A 17591-nucleotide genomic window follows, 5' to 3' on the forward strand; every position below is an offset into this window, starting at 1 on the left:
GCAAATCGTAATGTAGATTGTGAATGGAGTGACAATGAACCGACGTTGTCTATATTTAAACAAACAGTTTGACCTACTGCTGTAAGAAGATATGAATTTATGGATGTGAATGAGCTATCCAAAGTATATTTTTACGTTCTAAATAATTATGAAGAAATTAAAGATTTTATTAAGTAAGTATCATCTTACCATACTGTTTAATGATTAAAAAATTTTTTTATATCGATATAAAATTAAAAATCATAATTTTTTGCAGTGAGCATAAGAGTATACTATATAGAGAGAATAATACGGATGCCAATAATCGACATAGGAGAAAATTTATAAAATAATTTGGTGATCTTATAAGTTATATTAGTGATATGCTATTTATTTACTTATAAATAATATTATTTGAATCAATATAATTTTTTATCTTATGATGTAGATAAAACATAAGTATTTCAATAAAGAAGTGGGTGCGATCGATAAGTTGCATGATTTAGCATGTGGTCCCGATCGAAGGGTTAATCACTACACATCCTATATCATTGGAGGAATGAGATTTCACATAAGAGAGCTTGAGATACAACGACGGATCCAGAATAGTGAAATTGCTACAACAGGATATGAAGGAGAAGAAGAGATTGATTATTATGGTGTACTGGTAGATATCATAGAACTGAAGTATGGGTCCAATAATTCTATATTTTTGTTTCAGTGTGAATGGTGGGATATTAGTAATAAAAAGATCGATATTCATATCAATTCATAATTTATCAGTGTAAATCTTGCACAAACATGGTACCAAAATAAGCCGTATATATTAGCAACTCAAGCGAAACAAGTAATATATTTGAAGAATCTAAAGTATCGAGGTAATTGGCATGTTGTACAAAAAATCATATCTAGAGGCGTATATGACATACCAACTCGATTAGAAATAGATAAAAATTTAGATTTACATAAAGAGGAAGCTTTTCAGTAAGAAGAACAAACATTAGCCGAGCTTTTGATTGATGAAGAACTTATAACGGCACCTTTGAATAGGGTTAATCTCCCGTCCAACAAAGTTGAAGCTAATTTTGTATTTAATCTTGATGAGTCAGAGGGCACCGATCAGTTCATAAATGATGATGAGATAGAAGATGACACATATATCGATTATTGTGATTTGAACGAGGATCTACACATCGAGGAAAATACGAATATTGATGAGTAGATCTATATTCTTCGTTTAATTTTATCTTCCAATAATGGTATGTGATATAATTGTATTCATTAGAATATTATTTGATTTCTATTATTATTATTTAATATTATATTTATTTATATCTCAATTTCTGCAGATATGGGTACTAGGAGACAGACGACGATGTTCGCATTCACAGCTTGCTGCAGGTATCTCAGAGGTTGAGGCACTTCCACCGATCTCTATTGTCACACCGGCTCCACTGTCAGAGGATCCTGCACCGGTAGGTCCCAGTGAGCCGAGTCTCAGTGAAGCGGATCCCAGTGAGGCAGATCTCAATGGTATTAATTATTACACTTTATATATAATAAAATTTGATTCTTTTATTTAGATCATACTAATGATTTATTTATTGTTGTTTTAGGTGAGTTCTCATCGGTGGTGAGACGAGGGCGAGATCCATCGAAGAACCTATCTCTGAAACGTTGGAGACGCGAGCACCCGAGATAGTATCTCCAGATCGAGATACCAATCGGCTACATTAGACCCATTAGGGGATGGTGTGAGCCATGGCAGACTGAGTTGGGCATCATATGCCGCAGTTATGCCCCCGTGACGTTCTTCGATTGGCGTCATATTCTACCGGCTCAAAGAGAGATTTTTTACATCAACTTATAGATAAAATAAATTATATTGTGAATATTTAATTTGTATAGTATTCTTCTAATATTTGTTATTGGCAGGGTGTATTTGACATCGCTGATTTTGAGGAGGATCATGTTAGGCAAGCCGTCGACACTCAGTTATCGTTGCATTTCAAGGACTATCGCCATCACATGCATTAGCATTTGTATCGGGTGGTGCAAAATCATGGAGAGGAGGCAGTGCGGCAGCAGTCCTATGACAGCATCACCATGGACGATGGACTACCATATGTCGATATTACGAGGATCCAACATATCAGGTTACACATCTAAACTTTTTTTTTAGAGTTTAATGACTTAATCATTAATTCTTAAATTAAATTTTTTATCTATTAATTTTACTGATAGTTTTACAGAGACGATGTGCCCAGAATGCGGCAAATCGGGCGAGACAGAATGTGCCACATTGTGGGGGTTTTCGAGATGTTTTGCTCGTCACATGGAGCACATGGTAGGTAATTTTTAATTTCTAATTAACATATAATTCTCTAGTTATTTAAATTTTTTTAATTAATTCTCAAATTATAGAGAGATGCTGAGAGTGATGAGCTTCCTAGTAGGATCGATATCTACCAGCAGACCCACCAGTGACGGTCGGGAGAGTGGACGATGGGAAGTCAGGAGCTCTTTGTAAGTTTTTTTCAATTATTTTTTATTCACAATCTGATTTTTATTATAAAATAAAAATAATTTTAATTTTAATTTTTAAGATCGTATGACAGACATGATATCCTAGCCTACTCCTGAGAGCTCGACCGTACCCACAGATGATGAGATCTGTGATTGGGTGATCGATACGAGATCCTGTTATGTTAGGGGTCTAGGGTATGGAATCACTGCTCCCTCATCCTCACGCTCATCTAGGGTGGACATCCATTCTGTGTGTGAGGCTTGGCTGATGGAGATGCAAAGATAGGCTGTCGAGGATCGATAGTAGGCTGTCAATCCTCGACAGCGAGCTCAGGAGTTGGCTGCATGTATCGATGACTATCAGTGCTTTCAGATCCAAATGATGGAGTGGATGGCATAAATAGAGCAGATGATATAGCTGATGAGGTAACAGCAGGCCGATTTGAGCTCCATCATCGGTCCGAGCTCCGTCGAGCGCTCCCCATCCCCAGCTTATTCTTCAAATACTGATATTTGACGACTTATTGATGTACTTCTTTTTATTTCAAATATCTAATAATTTTAATTTAATATAATAAAATAATAAAATTTATTTGTCAATTTATTATGTAAATTTTTTATTTTAATTTTTTTAATTTATAAAAAATAATATATATATATATAAATTTAAAATATATATTCATAATTTTTTTAAAAAAATATGACTAAATTATTAGCGATAAAATTATTTTCGATGAAATATTCATCATCAAAAATATTTTACTAACATAATTTAATTTATCAATAAATATATAATTAATAGTGATGAAAAATTATTCATCGTAAATAATTATTAGCGACGTAAATTTTTATCAAAAATTATATTATTTATGATGAAATTTTTTATCACTAATATTATTCAATTTTATTAATTTTTTATTAAATTAATAGCGATGAATTATTTTTGTTGCAAAAAATATTTTTTGCGACGTAAATTTTTCATCGCTAAAATTTTTGAAAATAATAGCGATGAAAATATTTTCGTTGCTATTAATTTTTTATTTATCACTGATGGTTTCTTTCGTCGCAAATATCTTTTTTTAGATTAAATTTTTTTTCATTTTTTTTTTTAACGATGAAAAATATTCATCACAAATATCTTTTATTAGTGATGAAATTTTTTTTCATCATAAAATATTATCAATAATAAGATTATTTATGATAAAATATTAATGATCAATATTTCGTCACTAATATGTATTAGCGATGAAAATCGGTTATTAGTGATGAAAAGTTTTTATCGCTAACAACAAGTTTTGTTGTAGTGCGTGGTTATGGGATGCTTGGAAAAAAATAAATAAATAAATCCCTTTTCAGGGCTTTAACTGGAAAATCTTGGGACAACTAAACATTTTGATTCTGGTTAACTATGGGAATTCTCAAATCAAAATGATGTTGGATATTGGGTGCCTTCTACAACTATATGTTTCAAAGTTCAGATAGGAGATCCTGTTCACAAAGTATAACATGGTTATATCTTTTTCAACATCAACTTGGTAAGATCATTGGAATCTATATTATATATATTAAAATGAAAGCATCAGTCTCCCTCCACCACATGTGTATTTTTTTTCCAAACACTATCCACCATGTGTCCACAATAAAAAGCACCGAAGGATTTTTTTTTGCTGTTTTTGGAGCATCGAGAGAACTGACAAATGGATCAATGGTGAGAATCAAAAACCCAGCAGTCACTACAAAAATTTGAGTCTTTCACGATGTTTAAAAATTGAAATGTTCCAGAAACATAAATTATTTGGCGATGTTATGAAACGTCACTGATGAGATGGATCATATACGACATTTGGACAAATATCGTAGATTGTAACATCTTTGTGCAATGTTTGAGACTAAAACTTCGCGTTTTGGTCTAAAAAAATTTTTCTCATTTTTTTGCTCCTAGGTATTTTTTCTCCACAGTTTACCCTGGCCTGCCCCAAAATAAACCTGCCTCTTACCCGTGCCCCAAAATAAACCCACAGCAATCTCTATTCTCTCGATGCCACTACCTCTCACCCTCACGACATACACCGCGGCCGTTCGCCTCTTCTCATGGACCGTCGTTCGCCACTACCTCCATTCGCAGCCTCTCATGGACTGTCGTTCGCCTCCTCTCACTAGCGTCCATTCGTCTCCTCTCACCCACACCACTATCATTCAAAGTTATCAACGTCCATTCATCTTCATTCGTCACCAACCTCCATGGTCTGTGTCAGACTTTCTATCTGCCAGCCATCACCATCTTCCGATGCGAGGTCTTACTTTTTCCATCGGTACTTCCGTCTTCTCTTAAAAAAGATAGAGCCTTCATCTTCTTCCTCCATCGCTGTCACCATCATCGATCTTTCCATCTTCGCTCATTGCCATCATCATCACCGGTCTTCCCATCTTCGCTCGTCGCCATCATCATCATCGGTTCAGGTATTACTTGTTCCCTAATTTAATCTTTCTCAAGTTGTTTGTTGCTAATCATTTTTCTTGATTTGTAATTCTTTCTTCGCTGTTCATTTGGCTTTGCTTTGGCATTCTGAACACACGTGTTTGAATGGTCCCCTTCTCTATGGGCTGTGGTGATAGCTACCAATCAAATTAAAAAAAAATAATTTACATGCTTTGACATTAGATTGTGAATATCTTTCCTCAAGTTAACATTAGATTGTGAATAATTTACATATTTTAAGATATCCATTGGTTGCTAATTAATTAAGAAGGTGAAAGAAAATAAATTTATTAGGCGAGATTATCCTTTATCTATTGTTTGTCACTAAAGTATGATTTAGGGAGGGAATCAAAAAGAAAATAATGCAAGAATCTCTTTTTTCTATTGTTTGTCACTAAAGTATGATTCAAGGAGAGAATCAAAAAGAAAACAATGGAGAATGCAAGCAGGCATTGTTAGTTCTCAAAAAAAAAATCATAGTATATGGTAGGGCACACATTGCAGGACTACCAATATGGGTGGTTTGTCAGGGTCAAAATCACATTTAAGAAAAAAAAGAATATATCAAAGCTTGCTCAACTTTGACTAGGTTAGGAATTGAGTATGAATTCAATGGAATAATTCTTAGTTATAAGATATTACGATAGTATGCAGACTTTTGTTGGCTATTAATTATGGTCCATACCCAATTCAGTGAGGTAGTTGGTTTTTTATAAAGGGAAAGCTGTCCTTTTCTTTTTGATTCATGCTGTTAGAAACATGCAATCCATATCTAACTAGGTTGTGATTTGCAAATACTTATTCTTTTGATTATTTTATTTTCATTTTTTCTTTTTTTTTGAGGGGAAAACTTTAAACATTTGCTTCCACAAACTTCGCAAGTTGATCCATGCCACTGGTCAGAAGAAATCAAGTGTAGTTGCAAATATTCTAGCTAGTACCACGTGGGGTGTGTGTTATACATATACATATATATATACGTATACATATGTATGTATGCATGTATGTCTATGCGGGTGAGAGAGAGAGAGAGAGGGAGGTATTATAAAAAAGTAGGAAAATATTTAGATGCGAGTTGTAGGAGACTGTAAATATTTGAAAGTTTAAATTCGAACCAGCCCAATACTTGATCTGAATAAATAATTCATGTTTTTCTATGTTAATGCCGGCCCTACTGCTCTTCTTTTTTTGCCCTTTTTTTCTTGCCATTTTTTTGTAAAGATGTAATTTAAATGGCACACTTGCTGAAGTTTGTTTGGGTTTTAATGATAGGTATTTGTATATAACATGAATAAGTATTGGATGAATTGTGTTAAGTTCTCTCGCGAATATATAAAGGAAGTCAAATCATTTATGACTTTTGTGGCTCAAAATCAAGGCAAAGATTGTGAAATTCGGTGTCCTTGTTCACGTTGCTTGAACATTTATATGGAGCCTTGAGAGAATGTCTTCGATCATCTATTGAGATTTGGCATGGATCAATCATACACTCGATGGATGTTTCATGGTGAATGGACAAAATTTCAATTTTTCGATAATCGAGATAGATTTCTATTTGCAGATACAGAAAGTGACGATTTAGGCAATGACTCAAATGAGGATGATGATGACGACGAGATAAGAGACTTGCTACGTGACGTTGATAGTTTCTTTAACGATTATCCTATTGAGAAAAATTTGAGGACTTCTACAGGTGCTAGTTGTTCTTGTACCGATGTTTTTAATGATTTATTGATGGAAGCTACCAAAGAGTTGTATCCAGAATGTACAAAATTTTCAAAATTATCATTTATTGTAAAGTTACTCCATTTGAAAGTATACAACAAATGGAGTAATAAGTCTTTTGATATGCTATTATCATTGCTAAGAGATGTCTTGCCCAGTGGTCAATCCTTGCCAAAGTCTTACTATGCAGCAAATCACTTTCTATGGAACTTGGGCTTGGGTTATGTGCCAATACATGCATGTAAATATGACTGTGCTCTCTTTTGGAAAGAGCATGAAAACTGTGACAGTTGTCCAAAGTGTGGAATGTCGAGATGGATGATTAATAATGGTAAGGATAAGAAGATCCCTTATAAAGCATTATGGTACTTTTCGTTGAAGTTTAGATTGCAACGATTATTTATATCGAGAAAAACAGCTAAAGAAATGAGATAGCACAAAGATAGATCTAGAAGTGAGAGTAACATCATGATTCATCCGTCTGATGGTGAATCTTGGAAGAACTTTGACAAATAGTATCCAGAGTTTGCTAGAGAACCCCGTAATGTGAGGCTTGACCTAGAACAGATGGATTCAATCCATTTGATAACATGTCTAATGCCTATAGTATGTGGCTTATTGTTCTTTTGGTATATAATTTACCCCCTTAGATGTACATGGATGAGTCATTCTTTATGCTGTCACTACTTATTCTAGGTCCGAAAGGACCGAATAGAGATATTGATATCTACTTAAAGCCATTAGTAGATGAGTTGAATGAGTTATGGGATAAGGGTATTGATATTTTCGATGCTTCATACGGCCAAAATTTTCGAATGCATGCGGTTCTATTATGGACTATTAATGATTTTTCAGCTTATGGTAATATTTCTGGATGGGTCACTAAAGGGTATATGGCTTATCCTGTTTGCAATAAGCATACTCTTTCTCATAAATTGAGAAGCAAGATTGGTTACCTGAGTCATCGGTGTTTTCTTCCTCATGACCATGCATGGAGGAAGAGCAAGAGGTTTGATGGTAAGGTGGACTATCGACCCTCACCTGTCTTACCAAATGGAGATGATGTGATGCAATAACTATCCCATTTGAAGAACATAGACTATAGAAAGTATTCTAATAATAAAAAGAGATCGAGATCAACAGAAGAGTTGAATCAGACAAAAAAGACTATTCTTTTTGAGTTGCCATATTGGTGTAAGTTGAGATTGAGGCATAACCTTGATGTCATGCGTATTAAAAAGAATATTTATGACAATATCCTTGGTACCTTGTTAAATCTTGAAGGTGAAATAAAGGACACTATCAAGGCTAGACTCGACTTGGAAGATAAAAAAATTCAAAAGAAATTTGGACTTGGTGAAGAGAAATGACGGATCCTACATAATTCCTCCTGCATGCTACACAATATCAAACACTAAAAAAAAGAGTTTCTGTGAGTTTCTTAAAGGGATAAAGTTTTGGGTGGATATGCATCTAATATATCTCGATGTATCAATGTTGAGGAAAAAAAGATTATGGGACTAAAAATCGATGATTGTCATGTTCTCCTAGAAAGCATTCTTCCTATAGGCACATGTAGAATCTTGAAGAAGGATGTGACAGCTACATTGATGGAGTTAGGTGACTTCTTCCATCAAATATGTCGTCAAACTTTGATTGTGGATGATATCGAGATGTGTACAAATATATCCTTGATGCTATATAAATTTAAAATAATTTTTTCATCAGCTTTCTTTGATGTGATAGTACATTTGGTTGTTCATTTGCCAAATGAAGCCTTGCTAGGTGGACCAGTGGCATATCGATGGATGTATCCAATCGAAAGGTATCATAGTAACTTCTTTTAGATTCTGAACTTTAAATTTAGGTAATTATTTATATTATGTAATTATTTTAAATTTTAAATTTAGCTTTTTTGACTCTCTAAAGAGATTTGTTCGAAATAAAGCTCGTCCAGAAGGATTTATTGCTAAGGCATATGTAGTCAAGTAATGCTTGACATTTTGTTTTATGTACCTTCGAAGTATCAAGATCTATTTTAATGTGGATGAGCCAAATAATGATAAAGCCAATAACGATGACATAACAGTATTTTTCCAACAAATTAGGATATTTGGAGTAACTCAGGTTGTTTTTCCACCCAAAAAAGAGCAAGATATGACTCATTGGTATGTACTTACCAATTGTGAAGAGATTGAGTCTTATTTTGAGTAAGTTCTTACTACCTAAATTTTATTATTAAAATATTCGATATAGAAATATGTAGTAAATGATACCTTTTTGTTAGAGAGCATAAGGTTGAGCTGATGGAGCAAAGTTCGTTAAATGTTGAGAACAAATGTAGAGAATAATTTTTTTTGTGGATAAAGCATCGGATAAAAATACAAACTCTACAAAATTGTTTGTGTGCATACGTATTGTATTTTCATATATTCAACTAATATAATTTATTTTACATAATGGTAGATGGCAACATTGTACAGACCAGGCAAAAAAAGTAGAATCGAGTATTTATATGCATTGGCATGTGGACCTCATGTTTTGATACAAAAGTACTCGGGATGTATTGCAAACGACGTGTGATTCCACACTGAAGTTCGTGATTCTCGTAGAAAGTCATAAAATAGTAATATTGTGGTAAAAGGAAACCATGAAGATGTTATCATCGATTTCTTTGGGGTATTAATAGATATTATTCAATTGAATTATGTCAAGTATAAAAGTGTTGCTCTTTTTAAGTGCAAGTGGTATGATCTTGGATCTAGAAATGCTAATGTTAGGATCAATAGAAATGTGCAAAGCATAAATGTAACCAGATTATGGTATAAGAATGATCCATTTATTCTTGCAAATCAAGCGAAGCAAGTTTATTATTTACAAGACATGAAACTGGGACAAAACTGATGTGTTGTGCAAGAATATCAGTATAGACATGTGTATGACATCTCTATTGGTGCAAAAATAGAAGAAGATTCTGATGATAAAGATGGTCTTGAAATGACTCCTGCAGATATTGAGGAATGTCACATAGAGTCATTAGATAAAGATGATGTCGAACCTGATATAATAGATGATACTTTGTTGAATGCAATCCGAGATTTATATCATCAAGTAGAAGAGTTAGCAACAAGGGATAGTAAAGATAAAGAAAATACCTTGGCAGAATATTGTACCGAAGATGATGATCAATAGAATGATAATGACAATGACCATGACAATGATTTATTTTGATTTCCAACTGCTCAATGTCATGCAGCAAATTATTGCTTCGTTGGTGTGGCTGATTTGGAGTTGGTAAGTGCATCTTGCCGGTACAATTCTAACTGCAGCACAAAATTTTTTTCTCTTTCTCTAACTAATGTTTTCCTATGATACAATTGTGAGATTGCAATGATCTTTTTTTGGGGACTCTATAGTATAAACATACATAAAAAATTGTATATACACATGTATAATAGTAAACTACCTACACATATATATAGACTATGCAGTGATAAACTAGCTTTAACTTAATGATAAACTGCCTACATGAATATCTTAAAGTTGACCTCAGTTGATTTAGTTTAAAATCTTAACATTGATTTCATTTGACTATATATTGCAGGTATTCTTATGGCACCGAGATTGTCTAAGAAAAAAAAAGTACGAGCAGCCATCGATCCAGATCCACCGCATTCCACTCAGCAGCCATCGATCCAGGGAATGATCTTGCTGTCACAGTTACGATCAAGGTACCAGCAGCTTTTTCAAAGCCGTGACACCGTGACTACACCATCTTCCTCTCAATTGCCACCAGCTCATATTCCACCAGCTTCTCTGGATCCGATATCATTAGAAGTCACACCTTCAGCTCCATCTCTGGCTGATGTTGCACCCCCTCTATTTAGGTACTAGTAACTTCTTTAGAGTCATGGTATCGTGGCTCCACCATCTTCCTCTCAATTGCTATCAACCCACATTCCATTAGCTTCTTTAGATCCAATATCAGCAGAAGTCACACCTCCTATCTACCACCTTCCTCTAAATCGCCACAAGTCCATACACCACCAATCGAGCTAGAGCCTACTGAGCACACACATCCTACCATGGACTTGACTCCTAATGTTAGCTCTGTAGGTACGAATCATTATATGCCTATTTGTATTCAATATCACCTAAATATTTTTAAATTAACATTCTTATTGTTGCTTGCTTATCTTGTAGGGTCCACGAGAATGGGTGGACGAAAGAAAAGAGATTGTACTAAAGGGGTTGGCTTAAGATAAACAAGGTCCTTGGTAAGAAAATAGAGATCAACATCTCAATGAAAGAAGGACGACCCACTAATGCTGTTCAATCCACCAAGCTATCAAATGAGCTTGGTATGATAGCTCGAAATATCTTATCTGTCAAGCCTAGATGGATCAAATTAACAGACGTGGAGATGCAGATTGCATTTGATAAACTAGAGGTAAATAAAAATCATTATAGTTGCATTTGTATTCTATGCATATTTGTTAACTAGTATTTAATACTTGTTTGCAGTAAAAACTAAATGTCAAAGGTTTAAGGATGGATGAGGAAGTTTGTGCTAGTGTCAAAAAACTTCTTTCATTGAAGTCAAAAGATTAAAGATATCGACTACATATGCATTATCTTAACCATTGAAAGGACTTAAAGCCAAGTACTATGATCATGGTAGAGTGGATAGATCTTTGCACTTACTAGAGCAAAGAAAAGACACAGGTCAGTATAACTTGCATATAAATATCTCCTTTAAAGAATCTAGTTTAGGTTGACCTGCATAAAGTTTTCTATCTTTTCAGTAAACATATGAGCATAACAAAAAATCTAGAAGTTTTGTCAAGTGCCAAGCAAACATCGGGTTAAAAGCTTTTATACCTATACGGCATGAGATTGTGAGATGTCGTACTTTGATTATGACTAATATCATTAGATATTTAAGTTTTTTGAAATAATAACTCATCTTTTAAACAGAGTGAGAATGAATTAAATGGAGAAGAGTGTGATTGAATTATGTTGTGGTATTGTACTCATTACACCCCAGATCATGGTAACACTCTAGGTAGATGGACAACTCCCGAGTGCGAGGCAAAATGGATGAGGACACTATACAAAAATAAAATTATGATTACTATTTTAAGTGAGCTTAGTTTTTGTTTTGGAATTAATCCTCTTCGAATTTTGTTAGAATGAAATAATGCAGGTGCTAGAGTTGTCCATATCCGATGAACATCCTATGATAGCATATTAGATATGTGATAAAGTTTTGAAGACCAGACCAGATTATGTCTATGGTTTGGGAGTTGGACTTCGTCCAGAAGGAAAGAGTTTCTTTTTTATGTCTAAGAAGAGACTTTAAAAGGAGTTGGAGCAGTCGCAAAAGCATAATCAAGAAATGAAGAATGAGATTATAGATATTAAGATGCTGATGGAGCGTCAACAAAAGATTTTGGAAGTTTTATGTACATCACAGAATATCTCTTTATCAGATTTATGACGTAAGTTACTTAAATTATTTTTTTAATATCTCTGAATCTTTTTTGTAAGCATAATGGAATAATAAATGTATTTTGTTATTGTAATATATAGATAATTAATTGATTATGTTTTTCTTTGTGATAGGGATTCCATGACTCAAGAACTTGTGAAGATATGGTTTTAAAGACATGCATGGCAGAAGGACCTTTTGCGCTTTGGATTATCGACTTATGAACTCATTTGTTTTGTTATAGATAATTGAATAATGAGTTTGTTTGCTTTTGGTTAGAGGTGTATTAATAGCTTAGATGAAGGCTTATTTATTTTTTGATAGAGACATGGTCTCTTGGTACTTTTAGTTGGAAATATTATCTCTTTGGATGCCTAGATAATTTAATTTTTGGATTATAAATTTTGTATGTGGATCATCTTGATTATGAATTGCATATGAATTCATACTTTAGTTGTTGAATGATTTATTGACTGAAAATGGATAATTTACTTGGTATTTGAATATGTACCATGAAATGTAATATTTTATACAGATTATAGTTGAACTATCAATGAAGCAAAATTTGACCATCACAAAACATCCTTGTCGCAAAATATCTTTATTTTGTAACGTTAGTGAAATCATTCTATGACATTTGAAAAATGTTGTCAAAGATCCTCGTTCATTCTGCGATGTTGGCAAAACATCACACAATCAACCACGTTTCGCGATGTTTGTCAAATGTCACGAAAGATATTTATTCCATGACATTAATGACATGTCGCTCAATCAACCTACGTTTTGCGATGTTTGAAAAACGTCATGAAAAATTTTTGTTCCATGATGTTAGTGAAACGTCACTCAATCAAACTATGTTTCACCATATTTAGACATACATCGCACTTTTGACGTTCTTTTGGTGACGAATGTAGCGGTTGATCATTAACGACACAGCTCGCACAACGATCTTGATGATGTAAACATCGTAAAAAAATTTTAATGATATTTTGAAAGATTTTTGATGATATTTTTTTAATATTATAATTTTTTTTTTTTTTTTATAATGAATCCTGCTCCTCCCTCCATCTCTGCCTCCAAACTAGAACGTCCTGCCTCTCAAATTGGGGACCCTTGTCAGGAGCCTCCTGCATGCACCCTTCTCTCGGCCTACCTCATCCATCGATGCTACCGCGGCCCCTGACACTCCCTCACAGTCTCCATAGGCTACTGCAGCTAGTGGCTTCGGAACGTGACCCTGACGGGAGGCACGTGAGGGTAAAGGGGGTGTTGTACGTCGATGCCGAGCTTGATGGAATGCAGGTCTTCAATGATGCCTTTTATCCGATCGAGGATCTCACTGGGCGCTTCCTACCGCTGGCCACGATCACGGAGGTTAGGGCAAGTCGTGTCTCTCCTTTGAAGTTTCCGTTCAAGTTTGACGCGCACACATCCAAAACATATCAAGTGTAAATATATATAAAATATATTATATGTTACAAAATCATTTTTTTATAAAAAAATAAGATCCCATGCATTGCACAGGTTATATGCTAATCGGTAATATATTTCGAAAACAAGCTTTACTTTTGGGAGTTGGGCTACCATTTGAGGCAAATAATTCATTCTATGCCATGTAACGTGGGAGGAATATTGCAACTCACAACAGCAAATAAAGGTTCGCTCGTGAGCGGTCGTGAGTGCTGTGTCTGGATTTTCGTGCCCTCTTTGAAGCTTTCTGTGGAGCAACTGGTGGACGTTTGAAAGATAGAAAGGAAGGCTGGAAGCAATGGCGAGAGTGGTCGGTCGTCTGTTGATTCTGGGAGAGGAGGTCGGTCGTGGGCGAGGGTGGCACAGGGAGGCCCAAGGCAGTCGATCGATGTGGACGTCGCATAAGATCACCAAGGAAGAGGTGGAGAGGCTTTAGCACTACTTCACTGAAGTCCTCGAGTTTCCGTAGGAGGAAATGGCGGTATCCCAGGAGGAATGGGAGAACGTCACCGTCTTTATTCGTAGCCTCGGCTGACGAGTACCGTTGTACTGGGTGGCGAAGGAGGTGAAAGAGAAGTGTAAGTTGGAGTATGACCCTGAGATCTTTGCGATGGCAGAGGACGTACTATATGCTCCGGTTCCGAGCAGCGGCCAACTGTGAAGCGGTGCTCAGGGGCAGCCCATGATTTGTTGCCAGCCAGCTCCTTGCTATGGAGATGTGGGTGGCGGATTATGTCCTGAGGCCAAACATTGTTCGCTGGATGGTGGTTTAACTCAAACTTTCTGAGCTACCCATCGAATACGGGAAGCAAGAGAAGATTTTGGGCGTTGCATCGAAGGCCTGAGAGACGTTGTCCACGGATGATTTTACGGACCAGCTCCGAAAGACGGGATACGTCGGGATCCGGATAGCTATCGATGCCGACAAACCTCTGAAGGTGGCTGTCCTGATCCGGAGAATGAAGGGTACCTTTTGGCATCCATTTATCTTCCAGAACATCCTCAGCGTCTGCTAACTTTGGGGCCGATTGGGATATTCCGATAATGTGTGCCGCTTTCCGCAGGCCGAATCGAGCTGGGAAAGGAGTGATTGCCCTTTTCAATCTAAGTTTCGTGGATTCGGGAGTTTGGGGCAAGGAACTGGACGTGACACCGATGATGGTGGAGAGAGGGGTGGTGCCGTCGGCGGATGATGTCGCTCATGTGACCAGCAGCCGCCCCCGACTGGGGCCGTGGATTATGACCGTCCGGATCCGCCAACCGAGGCCACCGAGGGCGGGATTGAAGTCGAAGAAGGAGGCCGAGTTACGTCCGGAGGTGGCTAGCCCTAACTCATCCTCATCCCAGCTGAGTTCACCAACGGCACCCCTTACTCGGCCGACTCGCCACTTGACTCGAACGGGTGGTGGAAGCCGGCGAAGGTGGCCAACATCAGCCTCCGTCTGCCATGTATCTATTTTTCTCCAAGCAACATCCGCTACATGTGTATTTTTCTCAAGCACCATCCGCTATGTGTCAACAATAAAAAGTTTCGAAGGAAGTTTTTTTTTGTATTTTTGGGAGAGTAAGGAGAACCGATGGACAGAACGATGGTGAAAACCAGAGATTCGATGGTGCCGCTCCTCTCTCCAATGCCTCTGCCTCCATACTACAGCATCCCCGCCTCCCAGATCGGAGACCCCTACCACGAGCCTCCAGCATACATCCTCCTTCTGGCCTACCCCATCTGTCGGCGCCACCGCGGCCCCCGCCGCTCCCTCTCAATATTCATAGGCTACCGTAGCCCATAGCTCAGGAATGTAACCCCTGACAGCGGGCACGTGAGGGCAAGGGGGTGTCGTACCTTGATGCTGGGCTCGAGCTCGACGGGATCCCGGTCTTCAATGATGCTTTCTGTCTGATCGAGGATCTCGCCAGGGGTTTCCCATCACTGGATACGGTCATGGAGGTCCGGGCAAGCTGCATCTCTTTTTTTTTTTTTTTTGAAATCCCCGTTCAGTTTTGATGCGCGCACACCCAAAACGTATCAAGTGTAAATATATAGAAAATATATTATATATTATAAAATCAATAAAAAAAAAACTCCATACATTGCGCCTAATTATATTTATATTATTAAAAAATTTATATAGACGGTAAAATATTTTTTTTTTAAAAAAAATCTCAAGTTCCAATTGTTTCTTCGTAACCTCAAAAATATCAGACATAAAAATCAAAGATACTTCTTATTAGAGCCTTAATGGTCTGGAAGAGATCCTACTAAAAAAATATCACAGGATGCTGTGTATATATTAAGATACTAATAAAAAAAAAATTATGATAATTATTTAAATTATTTAAATATATTTAAAATTTATTCATTCATCTTTTCTTAATATTTTAACGCACACATAACCACTCAGGTATCTGCGAAGTATGTACAATATCTTACGATATTTTTTAAATATCACAGAAGATCCCTTCTGTATTTACATTAGAAGGCTGGAACATAGCCTGAAAGGGTGCAAAATCAGGTGATTGCGTTCGGCTGTAATCAGGACCATTATTTGGATATCTGGGCCAAGTCCATTGCCTCTTACCTTGGCGGCTTCAGAATATTTAGATTGTTGTAGTGGACCAAGGACCGAAATTATAACTTGGGTTGAGCCCAAAGCAATCAAATCGGAAACACATTGTATTGACCTGCTATCCGGTTCGACAACTGGCACCCCCCGGCCTTGCTACTTGCATTGGCTGCAAGAATTATTGCGCACATAGCTCATCAAGCTATGCTAACCAGGCCTGAGCTTTTTAGTTGTTAGGTTAAGCAAATCAAATTAATAGGTGCAATATCTAGAGCTCCTTGAATCTTTTCTACTTTTACCACATGTCCAACATCAACATTCCCATATTTGTTGCATTAAACTAGTATTCGTTGGAAGACTTCAACAAAATACTGTCATTCTCAGTCTAAGTTTTGATGTAAAACGTGGAGAGCTGTTGTTAAGTTAATAAAAAAGAAAAAGAGTGGAAGGTTAACAGATTATGAGAAAAAGTTTGAGGCCTTATCTGTAATTATTGTCTTTTTTCAATGGAATCTGTAATTCTTTTGTCAAATAAGATGAAAATTAATCTCTGATCATGTGATGAGCCTTGATGTACCAAAACCTCTCCTCCCGAATGCCAAATACTTTTTAAGTTTTATCAAGTTGGAGTCTGAATAATTGTTGTCAGTTAAAAGTCAACATAAGCTAAGCAATCTTTTTCCCTTCTCCTTTTCTGATTCAAATTTGGTACCAACCTCCAATAATTTTGCGAAGCTAATCAACCAAATGCTTTATGTGGTGAAGTTTTTTTTATTTTTCCCACTACTGGTGAAGAAAGAGGTGAAATAAGGGCTCTTTCTTGCCTACATGATTTATGGCAACAAAGATTGATTCCATTGGACCAGTGATGTCTGTAGATTCTGACATGTATAATTAGGGAAACTGACTCATATCGACAGCAGATAAGCATCAGATTCTAGCCTACTGTGTGACCTTTGCCCCCTCCAGCATCAACGTGACCCGTCTATAACTCCAGAATTGCAGTTCATGAAGTTGTGCATCCACCCAAGACATCCACTTCTACCCATCTTTATTTAGGAGTAAAACCATGAAATCAGGTTGTATAGATCTAGATCCAAACCAAATCTGACCAAGTTAGGATGGACACATATACCCATCATCGAGCCTTATTGATCTGGTTATAAAAATAAGACTTTTGGATATATGCCGAGCTCATGAGATTTCGGCCAGTCCACTCCAAAATCAAACTCGATGGTTATGGATATAGAATTAGTCTAGCCTACAAGCCTATTATCTATTTGATTTTGTTGGTTCAATCTATGAATCCAATAGAATTTTCAATCCATTTATCCAAATAGACCCTTAGACTTTGAAT

The sequence above is a fragment of the Elaeis guineensis genome, chromosome 13 (assembly GCF_000442705.2).
Source record: "Elaeis guineensis isolate ETL-2024a chromosome 13, EG11, whole genome shotgun sequence".
Lineage (NCBI taxonomy): Eukaryota > Viridiplantae > Streptophyta > Magnoliopsida > Arecales > Arecaceae > Elaeis > Elaeis guineensis.